This window comes from Lissotriton vulgaris, chromosome 3_1 (genome assembly GCF_964263255.1).
Source record: "Lissotriton vulgaris chromosome 3_1, aLisVul1.2, whole genome shotgun sequence".
Taxonomy (NCBI): Eukaryota; Metazoa; Chordata; class Amphibia; order Caudata; family Salamandridae; genus Lissotriton; species Lissotriton vulgaris.
The window spans coordinates 1,372,129,017-1,372,142,565 of NC_141689.1; positions in this window are offsets into that span (position 1 = coordinate 1,372,129,017).

The window sequence follows — 13,549 nt, forward strand, 5'->3', positions numbered from 1 at the left end:
CAAAAACAGAGTCAATGACTTGGAACACTGATTTTACTACTTTTAATGAAACATCAAGACCTCAATTACGATACTTGGGGCTAAATATAGTTAAAGACATTAACCTGATCGCTTCCTTACATTTTTCTATAATAGCAGCACAGTGTCGAAAAAATATGAGAGATTGGTCACATCTTCCACTCACTATCCTAGGTAAGGTTAATTTGGTAAAAATGTGTATTCTGCCTAAGATTTCCTTTTTATTTAATTCAATCCCACTTTTCTTTGATCCAAAAATAATTTCTAAACTGCGAAGCGCGATTTCAACTTTTATTTGGAATAGTAAGTGTCCAAGAATATCTTGGAAGAAAATAAGACGCCGCAGAGAGAAGGGAGGGTTAGCGGGACCGGATCTTCAGATCTACACGTGGGCCTTTCAGCTTTCGCATTCACGCATGTTGCTAAAAATACCAGCAGCAACAGGGGTAGGTCATATGTTCTCTACGTTATTGAACTGTGAGGGAGTTGGACAGGGCAGCTTTTTGTTTAAATTCGGAGACCCAAAATTAAAAAAATAAATAAAACTGAAGATTTTGCAGGGGATAGCTTCCACATGGTACAGAATGAGGCACGCAATTAAACTGGGGTATTACTTAGAGAGAGCTCCAATATGGGACTTACCATCTCCCCCAGTTTGGGCAGAAGACACATTAACTCAACCATTAAGAGCGGCCGGTATTAACACCTGGGGAGACTTGTTTATGGACGGAACACTGCTTTCTTGGGACTACTTAACAAATAAGGTTGGGCCAAGTTTGTCTAGATTCAAATTTATACAAATCTCAAGCTGGTCCCAAGCATACAACACACAGACATCCCGGAGTAGCAGTTTACCTATAGGCGGCACTAGCGAATTAGTGACGTGCCTGCTAGATAGTCCCCCTGTAAAGAAGGAAATATCACTTTGGTATAAAAAGATCATGGAGGAAATAGATGGTAAATTTTGCCTCCCTACAACATTATGGGCCGATTCCTTGCCAGGAATAGATGTGGAGGAGCTTTGGTCAGCTTCCTGTGTGGTACTGTGGGACTTGGTTAAACCTGCTTGGCTCCGTCGGAACCACCTCTTCACAATTCACAGGGCATACTACTCCCCGCAGAGGCTGTCAAAATTCTCTTCGACAGCTCCGGTCTCGTGCCCAAGGTGCCGACTTGTTGCCGCATCTGACATCCATATGTTTTATGAATGCCCAGAATTAACTACATACTGGGACTCTATAGGAACCAACCTATCTTTGTCATTGGGTTCTCACATCTCCATTGACCTTGCCCTAGTTATTTTCGGCCTGAAGGACAAAGTTCGTAATGCAGCTTCCAACCTCGTGTTTTACTCCATTCTGGCGGCTCGCAGAGAGATCTGTAGACATTGGAAGGACGCCCAGCCTCCTACTATTCACAAATGGTGAACCTCTGTCCTCCAGATTTCCAAACTCGACCTAGCTAGAGGTGGAAATTCAAGTAGGAGAGCCTTCTGGACACAGCTGGCGCGGTAGCATTGAGCCTGGGGTTTTTTTTTTTGTTTGTTTTTTCCCAGGGTCCTATGATTAATGCGAGCATTGCCAACCGTTGTTTTTATGGCAGAGAGTCATGAAACAATTGGGGTTACGGTGTCTTGGGCACTATCTACCAATGAACAGCCCTAAGCAAGATCCTCCAGGCTTGTGTGAATGTGCTGCTGGGATTTGGCCTCCTCCCCCCTCAATTAAGACCTCCCTGCCAGCTAACGCTGAGATGGTACAGAAGCACAGCCGGTCCTCTTAGCTCTGTGGCATATTCCTGGTTTGATAGATTGGTTTTTTGTTTACATTTCGTTCGGCGGAGGACGCTTGCCACGCCGCAGACTTCGGAGCAGCATTATCCTGCTGTCAACGAACACCCATCAACCTGAACAATTATCTGTGGGATTAGATCACCAATGCCTGTGTACAGATACCACTCTCCCCCTTTCACAGGCCTTTGAGATTCTATGAACAAGGAAGTTCATTCTATTGATAGCAGTACATCAATTCCTGCTACCATTTCCCCTTTTAGTCTCTCTTACATCGCCATAAATCTATACCCACGTTGCCTGTGATGGACCCACTTCTCAACCTTTTGAACAAGTAGTCGCCTAGAATTAAGCGTACATCCTTGACCTGTATCTCCAAGGTTGACATACAAGCGTTCAATATCTTCTATCAAGCGTATGGCATCATTGTGACCTCAAATTCATTTTTATCAGGTACTATATTCGGATTGAGTGGTGATTTGTTGACCTTCATTTGAAGATATCACCTTCCCTGATGTACGACTATGAAATATAGTCTTATTTAAATACCATCGGTGACTCCTGAAGAAGGCGTTTTCTGCCGAAACGCGCGTCGAGTTCTCTAGTGTTTTCCAGCAATTCTGACATTGATTTTATGTATTTTTAATTAGATTATGTAACTTGTGTATACATGCTGCTATTTATTTTTTGTATAGGTTTATTTGTGCATATATGTGCCACTTTATCATATAGTCTGATTTATGTTCAGTTCCCTATACGACTGGTGCAGGTTTATTGTTCACCTCATTGTTTTACGGCCTAGGTTTTACTCGCATATGTTGTCACCCTGCCCTAGGAGTTTGGATTACTACCCAGGGGGTCCTTGTTTTCTTCACATATTCCTGGTTTGATAGATTGGAGCCATGCACGCAAATGAGGATAAAAAAAAAAACACAACACACTTTTCAACTTTAAATATTCATTTTTAATTTTATATATTTTTAACAATTCTATCAATTGTAATCTTGTCATTAACTTCAAGCACAATATCCCTTTAAAACAACTTCACAAACACAATACTACCTTCTGTATTGTATACTGCTTACTTATTTACTTAAGGTGAATTTGCGAATCCAGCGCAACGTTACACAGGGGGGACGCACGAGCACCGCCCTGGAGGAGCGACTCCAAACTTGATCGAAAAAAACCTATCAGCTTCCAATATTTCCTATTCGCCCCGGTGACCCCATCCGTCCGAGCCTGCAACGATTTCTTTAGTTTTGAAAAAAAAAGAAAGAGGAACGCGTGGCCCCCCTACTCAGGCCATCAGCTGCCCCGGGGACCCCATCCCCAGGGCATGGTCTCTTTAAAAAAACAAATCAAATAGGGGAGGGGGCCTGCCTCCTTTCTCCCCAGGCCGATTTGGCCCCAGGGACCCCACCCTCGGTGCCAGGCCATTTATATTTTTTATAAATAAAGAGGAGGAGGCCGAGTGGCCCCCATCTCAGGCCACTTCTAGCCCTGGGGATACCATCACCAGGGGCCTGGCCTCTCTATTGGGGACCATGCGGGGAAGCCCAATGCCCCCACGGTCCCCCCGGCTCCCCGCCTCTTGCAGGAGCCGGAATTGCTTTTGCACAAGGGGAGCTGCTGACATGCAGCTCCCCTTGTGCAAAAATAATTCTGCTTTGGTTTTTGGGGGCAAGAGCAGGTTTCCTGCTCTAGCTTCCAAAAACCAAATCAGGAGTTTGCTATGACAGGGCAGGTGCTGTGCTCCTGTCCTGTCATAGCAAATGGCAATGTCTTGGGGGTGGGCACCTTGGGACGTTGCAGGAGCTGGCACCGGGGGGTGAGGGTCACCAGGGCCATCAAGGGCTCTTGGAGGGGGGCTGAGCACCCCCCTCCCTCCACTTCTCAAGCCCTGGGGAGTTGATGGTCCCCGGGGCAGGGTGGGGGGCTTGAGCCCTCCTACACTTACTATTTATAGCCCTGGGGTGGTGGCGGTTCCCGGGGCAGTGTGTGGGTACTTCACCCCCCCCACTAATTATTATTTGCAGCCCCAGGGAGGGGGCGGTCCCCAGGGCTTGGGGGGCCCGTGAGGCCCACCTGGGGGCTTTAGTACAGCAAATCGATTTTTTTTCTCACCCAGATTCGAGCACCCAGCACGACTTCTGTCGTTTTAATAAAATAAATAAAAATTGGGGGGCCTGAGTGTCCTTGTGGGACAGGGGGTCAGGGTGTTTTATCCTGCCCCGATTTCTTGTATTTTACCCTTTTTTTAACACTGTTTTCTTGCGACTCAATTACGGAGTCACAAAATGGCTACCAACACTTCCTGGTTTGGAGTGTTGGCATCCAATCAGAAGTCAGCTCGAGCTCGGGAGGAGTCGCAACTCCTTGGTGCTCAGATATCGAAAGGTTTCATTTTTTAAATTTCTCAGGAACTACTGAATGGATTTACACAATTTAAAAGACGGTCGCTTTCTAAACCAAGAGCTACCTCTTTGCCAAATTTTGTGAAATTCCGTTCAGCAGTTCGGGCTGTAGCCGTGTCTAAAATTTTCAATGGAATTAACATGGAAAAAATGTGTTTTGGTCCCCCCTTTTTTCTCGGCCCTCGCTTGACGAATCACTCCGAAAATTTCACGACAGAAGCTGACTGTAGCACCCCATTAGTTTTGAGAATTTCATGAAGATTTGTCAAACGGCGCCAAAGATATTGGAAATCAAAAAACGCTTTTCCTATGGAAAATGCATTCTAACTATTACTACCTACTGTAATATATATATATATATATATATATTACCTACTGGCGGTCGCCAGTAGGTATATATAGTTAGGATTTTTTCCCTATGGGATTTCTGAAAATTCTATGCCTAATAACTTTGGCGTTTGTGGATGGAATTGGCTGAAATTTTCAGGAAAATGGCACATTTTGTTTCTGAGCAGCTCCTGGAAATTTGGGGGGGGGTGTCAAGGGGGGGCCGAGAAAAAAGGGGGGTCCCAAAACGCGTTTTTCCCATGTTAATTTCCATAGGGCGGTTGGACTCACTTTTAGCCCGAACGGCTGAATGGATTTTCACGAAACTTGGCAAAATTGTAGGGACTGTTAGCCCGATGTGCCTTTGCTAGGTCTCAATATATGTGCTTCAGTGGATTTTGAGAAATTAACGTTTAAATCAAGATATATATCTGTAACAGCGGTCCGGGCAGCGATCCGGTTCGCGTACTTTTCGCGTAACGGAACTTTGCGCACGGAAAGCTGATTGGCTCTTCGGTGTCTGTCAACATTCTAAACAGTCCGGTGCAGCCGCCATCTTGTCTCTCGGTAGGATCGAGAGACAAGAGGAGGCCAAAACAAAGGGGGAAATTTCCATAAGGGGGCATAGTAGATCCTCCCTGACCCCCTAGGTTTTATGTGGAGGTTTTAAAAGGGCCCAGCAGGGTCCAAAAAAATATATATATTTTTTTTTCACGATGAGCGCCTAGTACGCGAACCGGAAAGCGTTCTGGGCAGCGTACTATAAGGATAATAGAATGATACACTTTTCAAAGACTGTATGTTAATTGTTTGTTGTTTTTGTTGTTTTTTTTTTTGTTTTCTTTATTTTTAAAGTTTTTTTTTTATTTTCATTGTTTTTCATAATTTATTAAACTTTCTAACATTTCAGTGTCTGAAATGTCATTATTTTCTTGAAATATTGTTTGCAATCTGTGAGGTTGTAAAATGTCCTCATTTGCAAGGAGGGCATCTACTGCTTGGACACATTGCAGCAGTTCATTATCCAAGCTTTCATCCATAAATTCTATGTCAATTTGTTCAATCAATTCCTGGCTGCTCTCTTGCAGGTCCATTTCAAAAGAAACTTGGTTTTCGCCTTCCATTTTGCCTGAAATTTGGATTAAAAAAATATATATTAGTAGAGATAGGGCACTGTTGGGATTAATTTTAGATAGGCAGTTTTTATCAGTGAATTTATCTTTTGGCAGTGTATAGTATCAGAGTGGAAATAGGACTATAAAAAAGTGTATGTGATTTAACCAAGACAAGCCTAACTCCATTCATAACTATAACAGAGAAGTCTATCTAAATACATTACTACTACAGAGGGATAGTGTATATCTAGCAGAAAAATTCTATTATATTAAGTTATAGTGCACAATATATTTCGTTTTTAAAAATTATATCTTACCTTCACAAAGAAGTTGAAGTTTTTGGAAGCTATTGAAATGAGATGTACAACAAGAAGTAGTAGTCAAAATGGCTGTGTTTTCTTCTCTTCCTTTATATATATTCAAGTATATAACCAATCAAATGTCAGGTAATAAAAGTAGAAAATGAAAGTAAGATTTTCATTGGTTGTCAATTCCAACAGTTCAGATGTGTTTTGTGAAGTAATTTACCTCACGGTACTTGGAGAGGTCTAAAGGCTAAATGGCTAAATGAAATTTCAATCAAATTTGTGAGAATGAAAGGGATTGTTATGTAGTATGAGCTAATTTATATTTGGTGAGAGTGTCTGTAGTCGTTTTTCTGTAAATTACTTTCCCACCTTTTTTTTGGACCGCTTCCCGGAAAGCGGTCCGGTCCGCGAACTAGGAGCGTAACGGGAGTCCACCATTTTGTGTTTCGGTCGAATCAAGGTATAAAATGGAGGGTAAATAATGTTCTGAATGGGTAGAAGGGGGCATGGTACAAGTATTTTGCCCCCCTACGTTTTCTGAGGGTGGCTGAGGAGGACTATATTTGCGAAGAAAAAACTTTTTTTTTAAAATTTTGCGCGGTTAGCTTCCAGTTCGCGTACCGGATAGCGCTCTTTGAGCGTAGTTTGTTGAAAATTACAGAAAAAAGTTAGAAAAAAAATAATAAAAGTGTGTGATCAGATGAAGGGTAGCTCTGAGAAGAGCTTTTGGGTTTATGGTACATTTAGGTACTTATAAGTAGGTACCAATGCACAGTCTTAAATTCAGAATGAAAATTCTGTTGCCCTCATCTGAGAAGTGAACTCCATCTCCTCTGTAGATATCTTGCATGTAGTAACGCAAGTTATTGTTGTACAGAGAGCCCATTCCATGGTCTCTCATGAAAGCTGACACAGATTTGTTTACATGCTTCCTCGCTTTCTCAATTTGTGGACAAAATTGGTTGGACCACCTCCATTTCTGTCTTTGGCATATATTGGAATATACCAAGGCAGTTTGAGGAAAAAGTGCCATTAATTGCTCAAAGGTGTCCTTTAAAAGCATTTCCAGACCTACCCCTGTCAAAGTGCCCAAATCATTACCTCCACATTGCACTATTAACAGGTCAGGTTTTGGCAAATGCATAAAGGTTTTCACCAATGGTATCAATTGGTGACATTTTAATCCTCTTTGGCCCAACCACTTAATTTCCACATCCTGTAAATTGAGGTTAGGTAAATTTCTGTTCTCAGCATACCTTTGAGCCCAGTGGATGTAACTATGTCCAACAATCCAGACCTTAAACATGGTGGGAGAAGGTTGTTCTGCAGTCAGATGAAGTGTGGTAATGAAAGGGCAGTTGAAACAGTAGGAGTTTGTAAAGAAAAAAAACTGTGGATTTCCAATGCTAATGAATCATTAGCAGTGATTGGTGCATTTCCATTTCTGAAAACAGAAAGTTAGGGTGCATGGATGTGTTCTTTGAAAGATGTAATTTGAATGGTCAAGGAAGAAACATTTCATGAAAGATTGCACTGGATACGCAGGTGCACTGAGAGTTCAGAGTTCAATTGAAACATTGTTGTGTGAATTTGCAAACATGAGAGGTCTTCCAGGAGGTGGTTGCTATGGAAAAAAGGCAGAGAGGGCAGAGGGGGGAAGGGTTTTGATTTGAAAAAAGTGAGGGAAGAGTTATGATTGGCTAATATGAGAGATATGTGAAATGAATATCTGTATTTCTGTGCTTTCAATAGCTGCAGCCTCTGGAGTGCATCCTTTTTCTTCTGCTGAAGACAATTTGGTGTATTTCTGAGACTGTTTTCAAAACTCAAAAAATATTTGCTAAGGTGAGAAAAGATTTATTTAATTTAGATAGAGAATAGTATGATTTAAGGAGAAAATGATGAAGAAAGCTGTGTTTTTAAAATGTGGTTTTGTCTCTAGTGATATACAAATAGAATTAGATTCTTTGAGAAATTGTAATTGCATATTCGGTGTAGCATTCTGGCATGCAGTAACACAAGTTATTGTGGTACATGGAGCCCATTCCATGGTCTGTTATGTAAGCTGAAACAGATATGTTGTTTTTAAAAACGATTTTAGAAATCAATTACATTTCTGGATATGTACTGCTAGAGCTTCATAGGTTGTTTTGGGCCATATTTATAAGGCATTTGAGTGTCTTTGATGTTATGTTTTCCTTTTAAAATGGAAAGCGTTCCTCATGGGGCAAGTGTCTTGTAAATACGCTCCCACTTGCGCTTGGCAAATTTAGATTTTGATTATGGAAGTTACCTAGCCATGTTAATAGTGTCCCAAAAATGGTGCTAGGGCATTCCAGAAACACTTTCATGTGTCTCAAGGACATTTTCAGTCATTTCTTCATGAATGCAGGTATACAATTGATTTATATGCGGTGTTTAAAAACGAATTTTGAAATCAATTACATTTCTGGATATGTACTGTTAGAGCTTCATAGGTTGTTTGGGGTCATATTTAGAAGGCATTTTAGTGTCTTTGATGTTATGTTTACCTTTTTAAATGGAAAGCCTTCCTCATGGGCCCTGAGCAGTTCTTAGCCATGTTATTTAATGGGAAGTGGATAACATGGCTAAGAGCATTTGCTGGAAAATGCATGAATATCGCTGACTTTTCAGCGATATTCATGCATTGCGGCCGTTTTTTTTCGCATTTGCGAGCAGTTCTTAGCCATGTTATCCAATGGGAGGTGGATAACATGGCTAAGAGCATTTGCTGGATAATGCATGAATATCGCTGACTTTTCAGCGATATTCATGCATTGCGGCCGTTTTTTATCGCATTTGCGATAAATCTTGCTAAGGAGAAAATGATGAAGAAAGCTGTGTTTTTAAACTGTGGCTTTGTCTGTAGTGATATAGAAATAGATTTTGTTTCTTTGAGAAATTGTAATTGCATATTCGGTGTACCATTCTGGCATGCAGTAACACAAGTTATTGTTGTATATGAAGCCCATTCCATGGTCTCTTATGTAAGCTGAAACAGATATGTTGTTTTTAAAAACCATTTTTGAAATCAATTACATTTCTGGATATGTACTGCTAGAGCTTCATAGGTTGTTTTGGGTCATATTTATAAGGCATTTGAGTGTCTTTGATGTTATTTTTCCTTTTTTAAATGGCAAGCATTCCTCATGGGGCAAGTGTCTTGTAAATACGCTCTCACCTGCGCTTGGCGAATTTAGATTTTGATTATGGGAGTTACATAGCCATGTTAATAATGTCCAAAAAATGGTGCTAGGGCATTCCAGAAAACGCTTTCATGTGTCTCAAGGACATTTTCAGTCATTTCCTCTTGAATGCAGGTATACAATTGATTTATATGCTGTGTTTAAAAACGAATTTTGAAATCAATTAAATTTCTGAATATGTACTACTAGAGCTTCATAGGTTGTTTGGGGTCATACACCATTTTTGGGAAATTATTAACATGCCTATGTAACTCCCATAATCAAAATCTAAATTTGCCAACCGCAGGTGGGAGCGTATTTACAAGACATTTGCACCATGAAGAACGTAAAATAGCATAATAGACACTCAAATGCCTTATAAATATGACCCAAAACAACTTATGAAGCACTAGCAGTGCATATTTCCAGAAATGTAATGGTTTTCAAATAATGACTTATTTCATTGGTAGGTCTTTACATGTATTTTCTCTTTGGTTTTTTTCAGTGAAAATCTTATCTGCAACCATGTGTTGGCCTCACCTCAAATAAACAAAACAGGTGATGGACCGAATGTGGATCAATGACACACATTCACCCCAGTCCAAAGATCTGGGCCTAAACAAACCTTTAGATAGGCTACATCTTATCGTCATCCTGAATTAATCATTTAAAATATTAGGGAGAGATTTATGATTGTTCTATGCCTGTTTTGTACCATTGAGTGTCATTTTTGTGATGCAGTGCTGGTGCAAAAGATTTGCTATGTTAAATAATTAGTAGGGCATTAAGTTTTAGATGACTGTTATTCATTTACTGTTTGGTAATAGTGGTTAATACATTTTTTATTATATTTTTCCACAGATTCAACTGCAGATTCTTTCATAGTTTGGAAAATGCCTACAAAAAATAGAATTAGAAAGGCGAGAAAACGTCAAAGACAGCAGGATGATGTTTTATTGCAGCAGTCCTCTTCCCCAAATACTTGTCAAAACACCAAGAAAGGTCCGGGTAAGAGCACGAAATCATTCTTAAGAAATATTTGTAGTAAAAAAAGTATTTCTCCAAAAAATGTTTCAGTCCACAAAAAGAAAAGCAATTTAAATGGAAAGGAGAGACCCATCAAAAATGTTACTGGTAGAGGAAGAGATAACTCTGTGCATGATATTAGAAGGAAAGAACAGTTTAGGGACATTCGACATCGAATGTTCCGTAACAGGATAATAGTTAATTTATTGAAAAATATTTAAAAAAAGGCCAACAGAAAGCGGCATTTTATAAGAAGAAGAAAAATGTAGAGAAAATTATTGATCATGCTTTTGAAATTAAGCGAAAGTTGTTTATTTTGGTAATCAATAGAATTAGGAAACTAAGCAAGGTAATTTCTGATTTCAAAACAAAAAGTAGATGGAAGAGAGTAGTAAATCGTACTAACTTTTGTGAAGTTTTTTCCGGAGAATGGATGCATAGTTCAAGTTGTGAGGCATTTTTTAATGAGGAGAGTTATTTTCAGGATAATGATTTGGTGTTTGCAGTTGACACCAGTGGTCGAGCTTATGAAGTGAAGGATGGTTGTCCAGTTGAAAAAGAACAACTTGTGACAACAGAGACAGAAGAGGCGCTAAGTGATGAGGTTTTAGGAAGACGTCCTAAGGGTCCTGTGTACATTTGGAAGTGTAGTTCTATTTGCAGTGTGCGACAGGTTTCCATCAATTTGCTTTGTGATTTTATACGGACATTTAATAAGAAAAGTTTGAAGCAGAAAATGAAGTTGTTGCAAGATTTAGATCCTTGCAGAGTGAGACAAATGACAGGTTTGCGTGGTCATTCACTGGCTTGTCTTTCCAGGAGAGTATGCCAGAGTGTTTTTCATCATTTCAGGATGCTAGCAGTGCATCATAATAAAGTGAGAAAATGAGTGAGAATGTTGTATTATGCTAAGAGTCCAGCAATTATGCTTAAACAATTATGTGCTGCTCTTTTGCATAGTTCTGAAATAGATGTGAAGAATATTTGTGAAGAAATTGAGTTTTGTTACTTTGGTAGTAGAGATGAGAATGTTCAAATTGACCCAGAAGTAGAGGGTTATGTTGCAGATAATATACAGGTTTCTAGTTCAGATAATTTTCAGAAGGAAATTGCCACGTTTCAGATGAAATCAAGTGAGAGGCCTAATTTCACTTGTGTATGTTGTCGACGCACTTATTATAAGAATCAGACTAAGTTAGTGGATTTATATGCAAAAACTGAAAGGGAAAATAATAGTGAATGGAAGGATTTTGCCACATACTTGATGGTAGAAAATTGTTTTGATTTGGGAGTGGATCAACGTGTGTGTACTTATTGTTGTAATAAATTAAATCAAAACCAGATGCCTGCTAGGGCAGTTCATAATAATCTGGAATTGGTTGAGATACCTTCAGAATTGAAGGATTTAAATACTTATGAATCTATTTTGATTCAAAGTATCCATCCCTTTCAGGCTATTGTAAGAATGGAGCCAAAGACAGGGAAGTTGCCTCCAGCAGATTTACAGAGAGGATTAAAGGGAAGAGTTGTTTATTTGCCTCTAGATTTGAACAAAAACATTAACACAATTGGAGTTGAGAAAGTGGAAGAGGAACCTCTGGTTATCTTGGTTAATGGGGTTCCGACAAAGAATAAGAAAATATGGCAAGATTTAGTGGATGTTAGGAAAGTGAAAAATGCAACTTTGTATTTGAAGAAAAATAATAAGTACTATAAGAATGTATATGTTGCAGAAGAGGAAGTAAGTGATGAAGAGGATAGCGTTTTGTGTGCTGGCCAAATTGAGAAAGTAGAGGTGTCTAATAGTGAAGAAATATATGAACATTATAGTGTTCATCCTTTGCATTCCAAGGAAGTCATGGGGAATGCTATTGAGTTGTTTCAAATGAAACAAGTCAAAGGGAGTCCCATTAGTGTTTGGGAGGAAAGTTTGGAAGCTCGGTGTTTCCCACAGCTATTTCCCACAGGTCAAGGAGGAAGATATGATGAGCGACCTCATCAAATTCCTGCGTCTGAATACCGGACTTTACAATTGTATGCAGAAGATCCTAGGTTTCGTCAATGCATTCCCTATTTGTTTCATCTCCTGTTTGAAAGCGATCTGTCAGGACTGTCATATGCAGTGAACCACATTTTAAAAAGTGGTATACAGATGCGAAACATCTCGGCAAGTGACTTTATGCATAAAGTCAATGTCCAAGACAGTATTTTGGATTCTCACTTAATTAATCTCATGGCGTGTCAGCGTGGTACTAATGAGTACTGGTACCGTCGTCATGGTGATTTAAAATGTATGCTGAGGAACTTAGGAACTCCAACATGGTTCCTCACTCTGAGCTGTGCCGAGTATGGCTGGGAAGACTTACTTGAATTTCTACGAGAGGCAAATGGAAATATTGAAAACATTGAATTCAAGACACCTGGAGAACTGTGTTCTTTGGATCCAGTGAATGTATGCAGGTACTTCAATCATAGATTTGAAGCTATGATGTCTTTCATCACAAATAAAAAGAATCCACCTCTTGGAGAGGTGTTGGATTTCTTCTGGAGAAAGGAGTACCAAGCAAGAGGTGCCCCTCATATACATATGTTATTGTGGATCAAGGATGCACCTAAATTTGGAACAGATCCGGATGACTTAGTGATGAATTTCATAGAACAGTATTCTACGTGTGCTGTTCCAAACGCAACGGAGAAGAAAAGCCTAAGAGAACAAGTTCTACGTTTCCAAAGCCATCGTTGTGGAAAGTACTGTCGTCGTAAATTCAGAAACAAGGACAAGTTCTACACCAAATGTCGTTTCAACTTTCCACGACCGGTGATTTCTAAAGGAAGAGTGAACAGTTTGATGTCTTCGCTGCGACATAATGTGACGAGGAAATCACCCAAGAATACATACAATTTGAAAAGGAACGAAGAGTCCAAGTACAGCAATGACTACAACCCAGTGATTTTGTCCATGTGGAATGCTAACATGGATATACAGTTTGTGGCTGACAACTGTATGGCTGTGGCTCGGTATGTCACATCTTACATCACCAAAAAAGAAAAGACAGAACTGAAGGATATGTGGGAGGACATTTCCCATGAAAAGAGCCTCAGCAAGAAGTTGTACAGTTTCAGTCTGAAGATGTTGTCTCATCGAGAAATCGGAGCTTACGAATGTTCTGATCGATTGTCTTCAGCAAGTCTCTATGCCAAATCCAGGAGTCTCGTTTGGGCGAGTCTTGGTCTTGCTGCAACGCGAAATCGAGTTCTAAAACCTGTCCGGGAAATTGAGTATTTGGCAGAAAAGGAACCAAACAGTACCGACATTTTGAAGACCAACATGTTGGATACATATTAT